This window comes from Lathyrus oleraceus, chromosome 6 (assembly GCF_024323335.1).
Source record: "Lathyrus oleraceus cultivar Zhongwan6 chromosome 6, CAAS_Psat_ZW6_1.0, whole genome shotgun sequence".
In the NCBI taxonomy this organism is placed as follows: Eukaryota; Viridiplantae; Streptophyta; class Magnoliopsida; order Fabales; family Fabaceae; genus Lathyrus; species Lathyrus oleraceus.
The window spans coordinates 315,452,393-315,458,872 of record NC_066584.1 but is presented as its reverse complement, the minus strand read 5'-3'; positions in this window follow the sequence as shown (position 1 = coordinate 315,458,872).

The window sequence follows — 6,480 nt, the reverse complement described above, 5'->3', positions numbered from 1 at the left end:
CTAATTCAGAGCAGCCTCCAGAGACTGAAGGGAACTCATCTGCAAAGAACCAATTCCATATCATATAAACCCTAACATTTCTTGGCAAACCCAACGGTGCAATTAAATTTCATTCGATCTCTCCAATCAGGTTTGCCCCCATTTCCATTACTTTATGCTTCCAATTTGAAATTTCTGAATGTATGAGGTATTATGGGTGAATTTGGAAGAGTGGGTATCGTTAGGTTTTGCATGTGGGTTTAGATGCGCATGAATGTGTAGAACAATACCTTGAATGTTTAATCACTTCGTTTCTGAGATGGATACCATAGGGTTTGGGGTTTCTGAAATCGGATTGTTATCAAGGAAGAACCCAGAACCCGCAAACATTCGGTAGCACCTCGCTAAGCGAGCATGTAGCGAAGCTTTGCTAAGTCTTCGCTAAGCGAAGCAGTAACGATCATGACAGTAGTTGTTTTTTTCTGTTGGCTCTTTAATCTGTTTTGTTTTTGTTGTGACATTGTTTTCCTTTGCATCCGTGCACTGTTTACCTGACGCTGTTGTTGTTATGCTTCTTTTGTTTGGTGCAAATCTTGATGGCATCCCATTTGGTTATTCTAACGTGTTTGTTGAGTTTTTGTGAGGGCTCACATGACTCTTGAAGAGATAGCTTGCTTGGTATTCCACTTTATTTGTGGGACACCATTTGAAGATTTATTCTAATTACTTTGTTGACTTGCTTTCTTTGATGGTGCTAGCTTGAGAGATCTCTGGGTTTCTTGTTTCTTTAGATGCTGTTACTTCGGATCCTTAGCCGTGTGGTAGATCTTTTGATCCCTTTTACATCTTTCCCGCATTTTACCGCTTTCTTAGCTGGAAGACCTCGATAGGAGGCAATGTTCTTGTGTGTTTACTTTTGTGCCCAAAGACCTCCAAGAAGAGGTACCAGTGCTAAAGACCTCCATGAAGAGGCAATTGACGGATAAAAGGGATTAGTAGTCAATCCCCTGTTATTCAGTGTGTCGTTCTTTATGCTCGCACTACGTGTCGATGCTTCAGAACAAAAGCCCAAGATCTTTTGTCCGGTCAGTCAGTGGAGAGGGTTCCAACTTTCAGAATCCCCACGCTTTGTCATGAGCTCACCCTGTCCAGGGTTAAGAGCTATGAGGTCTTATCCTCATTACCCTTTTGATCTGCTCACTCTGACATTCAATGTCAGTGGTTAAGAGCCAACTTGATTACCTTTCCATGGCTTGTTTGTCGAGGTTGATATGACCCCTCTTGACTAAAGCCCTACCCATGTATGTTTGAACCCCCTTGTTGGTGTGTTTACTTTATGCTATATGTGTTTGTGTGGTGTGATCGTCTCACCCATAGGACTGCTAGGCTTCGTATAGTCTCTCGTTGGCATGTCAATTAAGGTAGCACGATTCCTTCGTCTAGGACTTCCTTTTTGCATGAGCATTCCTAAAACACAAACAAACTCATTGATTTTTCTTCTCCTAAGAACACATTAACTCCTTCTACTATAGGTGAGTAAGTCTCCAAAGGTCGAGCATCCGGTAGATTGCGTAGTAACGTCGTTCATCTAAAAAACACAAAACAAACAAAAATAGGTTAGCCGAGCTACGGTGCTCTGATTCTCAATCCTTCTTGAGATACGTATGCAACAGGGTAGGGCCTGTGCGAGCAATAACTCTTTCTTTTCCCTACTTTAATTTTCTCTCTTTCGCATCGCATATAGGACTTTTTATACACACACTTTAGACATAATTAGCAAGCGTGGATCCTGTGGAGTACCATAGACGTGAAGGGGTGCGATAACCTTCCCTTTACGTAACCGGCCCCCTTACTCAGTTTTCTTTGGTTCGAGACTTCGTTTTATCCGTTCCCTCTTGGTTATGCAGTACTACCTTTCCCTCCTCTTGGGATAAAAGTACATAGCTGGCGACTCTACTCTTTTTTCCTCGCCACTCTTTTTCGTGTTTGTATTTGGATTCGGGAAATCCGGGGAGAGACAGGTGGCGACTCTGCTGGGGATTTATTTTCCCTAGTGGACCTTTCCTAGCGTTTGTTTGTTTATTATCTATTGTGTGTTATTTATTTATTGCTTTGCATACTTATCTGCTTGCATTGCATCCTATGTGCGCTTTACTGTTTCATGCATACTGTGTTGGCTGTGTATCTGTTTCGCTGTTGGGTGGGAGTCACAAGAGGTAAAAGGCCCAATACACATGCTATGAGTGAACTTTAGGACACCTAGGAATAGAGTGATTCATGGGAAGCGGGTGGTATGGCGCCACTTAGCGGAACATGGTATCACGAGCAGTTCAGATTCTGATGGGGTATTATCGTTGCATACACCTGGTGTGCATATGATGATATTCTTGAAAGGATTGTTTATCCTGCGTTTCTCTTGACCTTATCCTGGCCTAGATTACACCTGTGAGTGGGGCGGGAATGAATCATTTACAGGTTCTGTTGGTGACTTGTTCTGATGGTGACTTGTTCTGTTGGTGACCGTGTCCTGTTGGTGACTTTTGTTTGGTTCTTGTTGGTGACCGTTGGTTCTGAAGTCTGGGTTCTGAGTTGATGATTGTGTTCTATGGTTCCCGGTTTCGAATTCATGCCGAAGTTCTGATCCTGTGCCTCGTGATACACAGCCAACCAGCCATTGTTTCATCATTTTGCATCATAGCATGTTTATTTTCAAAAAAAATAATGCATAAAAAAGAAAAAAAGTCAACCCGCATATGCATATCATTTTTCAGGTTTATTCAGGAGTTTGTTCACACCGAGAGATGGTTGCCATTCCAGAGTTGAAGAGGAAGACTTGCACCTACAGCTTTTACCGTGAGCCGTTAACATCTTTGGAAGAATTGGGTAATCTTGTGACCGACCGTAATCAGAAATTTTTTTATGATCAGTATGGGGACATCTTGGCATTGCTGAAGATGGTGGTTGATCCGGTACCTCTGCAGACTCTCTTACAGTTCTATGATCCGGAGCTTCGTTGCTTTACTTTTCAGGACTACCAGCTAGCTCCCACTCTTGAAGAGTATTCCATCCTTATGAATGTCCGAATCGAAAATCGAGTACCTTTCCTGGATGTGCCAAAGGAGGTGGATTTCAAAGTTGTCGCTAAGGCTCTTTATTTGAGCATCAGGGAAGTGAGCGATAATTGGAAACCAATCGGTGATGTTGTGGGCTTATCCTTGAAGTTCTTGGTAAGGATGGCTAAGGAAGAAGCAAAGAAAGGAAATTGGGTAGCTTTCAACGCTCAGTTGGCTGTCATGATTTATGGAGTTATTCTGTTCCCTAGTATGCTTAGTTTCGTGGACCTGGCAGCAATCACTATTTTCATTGGAGGAAACCCGGTGCCTACCTTGTTAGCTGACACCTATTATGCGATACATAGCAGGCACGGTAAGTGTGGCGCTATCAGGCGTTGTCTCCCATTGCTACTTAGGTGGTTATTCTCCTGAATAAACAGACTGAGATAAATACTGAGTTATAACAGACAACCAACTATTCTAAACCTCAGTATCTGCTGTCAGGGATGAATGTCATAACATCTAGTTTGACATTCAGTAAATCCTGTATTAGCTAAACCTGCAGCATACTACTCAAGTATGTCATGACATCAGTTAAGACATCATAGTACAGTTAGATGTTTTAACATAAAATGCAGCCAATCAAACATCTACAAACTCCCCCTTTGGCAAATTTTTGGCTAAAACAACTTGGCATCCCAACAGAGTTCACAGCAGCGGAAAACACACATCTAGCAGGGAAATTTACCTAGCTAATACACTCAGAGCAGCAACACACTCAACACACATAGAAGTTAAATAAAAACTTCTAACAGCAACACACATACAGAAGTTAAATAAAAACTTCATACAGCAGGACACATACAGATAACACACTCACACTCATCACACATAGGAGTGGAACTTTAGGCTGCAACACAACCTCTGGATTAGAGGATCTTCAATATCTGTTTAATCACATAGCAAATAATTTGTTGTCCTGGGGCATCACAGGTGTTACTCCCCCTTTTTGTCAAAAATGTTGCCAAAGCAACACTTTAAATTACAGACCAAAATAAACAGAATTACACATACTTGTCAGAAACACAATCTTGATTTTACTTCATAGTTTCAATCAAGAATACCCCCTCTTGATCTTGCTTTACAACTTTGATCAAGACACCACCCACTTGATCTTGCTTCACAGCTTTGATCAAGTAGTCACACACTCTTGCTTTTACAACAGGTACACCCATATCAGATGCCATGACTTTGAGTCTGACATCTTGAACCACTCCTGCATGAACACTTTCTTGAAGTCCAGCAGGCACATAGGCTGTCTCATGTTAGGATATCCCCTTAACATCTTGTTACCACACTTGCAGCAAGTAACATAGCTGTGATTTGTTGTCCAGTCATAGCACACTTTCAATTGTTTAATAGGTTGAGATATTAAACAATACATCCCAAGCATCATTGGTTGCTATAAATCCTCAGAAAGGCATATCCCCAATTTTCCCCTTAAATTTTCAAACTGAGTAGCATCCAGAGCCTTTGTGAATATGTCAGCAAGTTGTAGTTCAGTGGCTACATGTTCCAAGGTAATCACTTTGTCTTCCACCAGATCTCTAATGAAGTGATGTCTAATGTCAATATGTTTGGTCCTGCTGTGTTGGATGGGATTCTTGGAAATATTGATGGCACTGAGATTGTCACAGAACAATGTCATGACATTCTGAGAGACATTGTACTCAGTAAGCATCTGTTTCATCCACACCAGTTGGGAACAATTGCTTCCAGCTGCTATGTACTCAGCCTCTGCAGTGGACAGTGATGCACAGTTCTGTTTCTTGCTGAACCATGATATGAGATTGTTTCCCAAGAAGAAATATCCTCCTGATGTGCTTTTTCTGTCATCAGCACTCCCAACCCAATCAGTATCACAATACCCAGATAAGACAGGCTCAGAGCCATGAGAGTATAGCATACCATAGTCACAAGTCCCATTGACATACTTGAGAATCCTCTTAACTTGATTTAAGTGGCTCACTTTGGGTTCTGCTTGGTATCTAGCACACACTCTAACTGCATAGGAAATATCAGGTCTACTTGCAGTTAGATATAGTAGACTACCTATCATGCTTCTATACAAGCATTGATCAACACTGGGACCTCCTTCATCTTTGGTTAATTTTAAATGAGTAGGTGCATGAGTTCTTTTGTGTCTAGCATTATCCATACCAAACTTCTTAACTATGTTTTTGGCATATTTTCTTTGGGAAAGAAAAATAGAATCCTCCATTTGGTTAACTTCCATTCCAAGAAAATAAGTCAATTCCCCAACCAGACTCATTTCAAACTCAGATTTCATCTGGTGAACAAAATGTTTCACCATTTGCTCTGACATTCCACCAAAGACAATATCATCCATATAAATTTGGGCAATCATGATTTTTCCATCTTCATCCTTCACAAACAGAGTCTTATCTATCCCTCCTTTCCTGTATCCATGAGAGGTCAGAAATTCAGTCAACCTTTCATACCAAGCTCTAAGAGCTTGCTTCAACCCATACAAAGCTTTCCTCAACTTGTACACATGTTTAGGCAGGTTAGGATCACAGAACCCTTTAGGTTGTTCCACATAGACTTCTTCATTCAAGTAGCCATTTAAAAAGGCACTCTTCACATCCATTTAGAACAATTTGAACTTCAGAATGCAGGCCATACCTAACAGCAATCTTATTGACTCAAGTCTTGCAACGGGTGCAAACGTCTCATCAAAATCAACCCCTTCAACTTGAGTATACCCTTGTGTCACTAGTCTTGCTTTATTCCTAGTGATTACTCCTTTCTCATCAGACTTGTTCTTGTAAATCCACTTGGTACCAATGATGTTAGTCCCTTCAGGTCGTGGAACTAGCTCCCATACTTCATTCCTTTTAAACTGCTCCAGTTCATCTTGCATGGCATTGATCCAATATTCATCAGTCAGGGCTTCTTTCACATTTTTTGGTTCAACCTTGGATACAAAACATGAATTTGAGCTAATTTCCCTTGATCTGGTAGTCACACCACTATTGGGATCCCCTATGATAAGATCCTTAGGGTGGTCTTTCTGAATTCTGATAGATGGCACTTTGTTGGATGCATCTATCTCACATTCAGGAGGAGTCTCCAATACTTCTTCAGAATTGACTGGTATGTCTGTTGAAGTATCAAGGAATGTTCCAACATCCTCTATGACATTGACTCCTTCCTCTTTATCATCCACAATAACATTTATGGATTCCATCAGGACATTGGTCCTAGAGTTGAATACTCTGTAGGCTCTGCTGTTAGTTGAGTATCCTAGGAATATACCCTCATCACTTTTGGGGTCCATTTTCCTTCTTTGTTCACGATCTGTAAGAATGTAGCATCTGCTTCCAAAGATATGAAAGTACTTCACAGTGGGTTTTTTGCCTTTCCA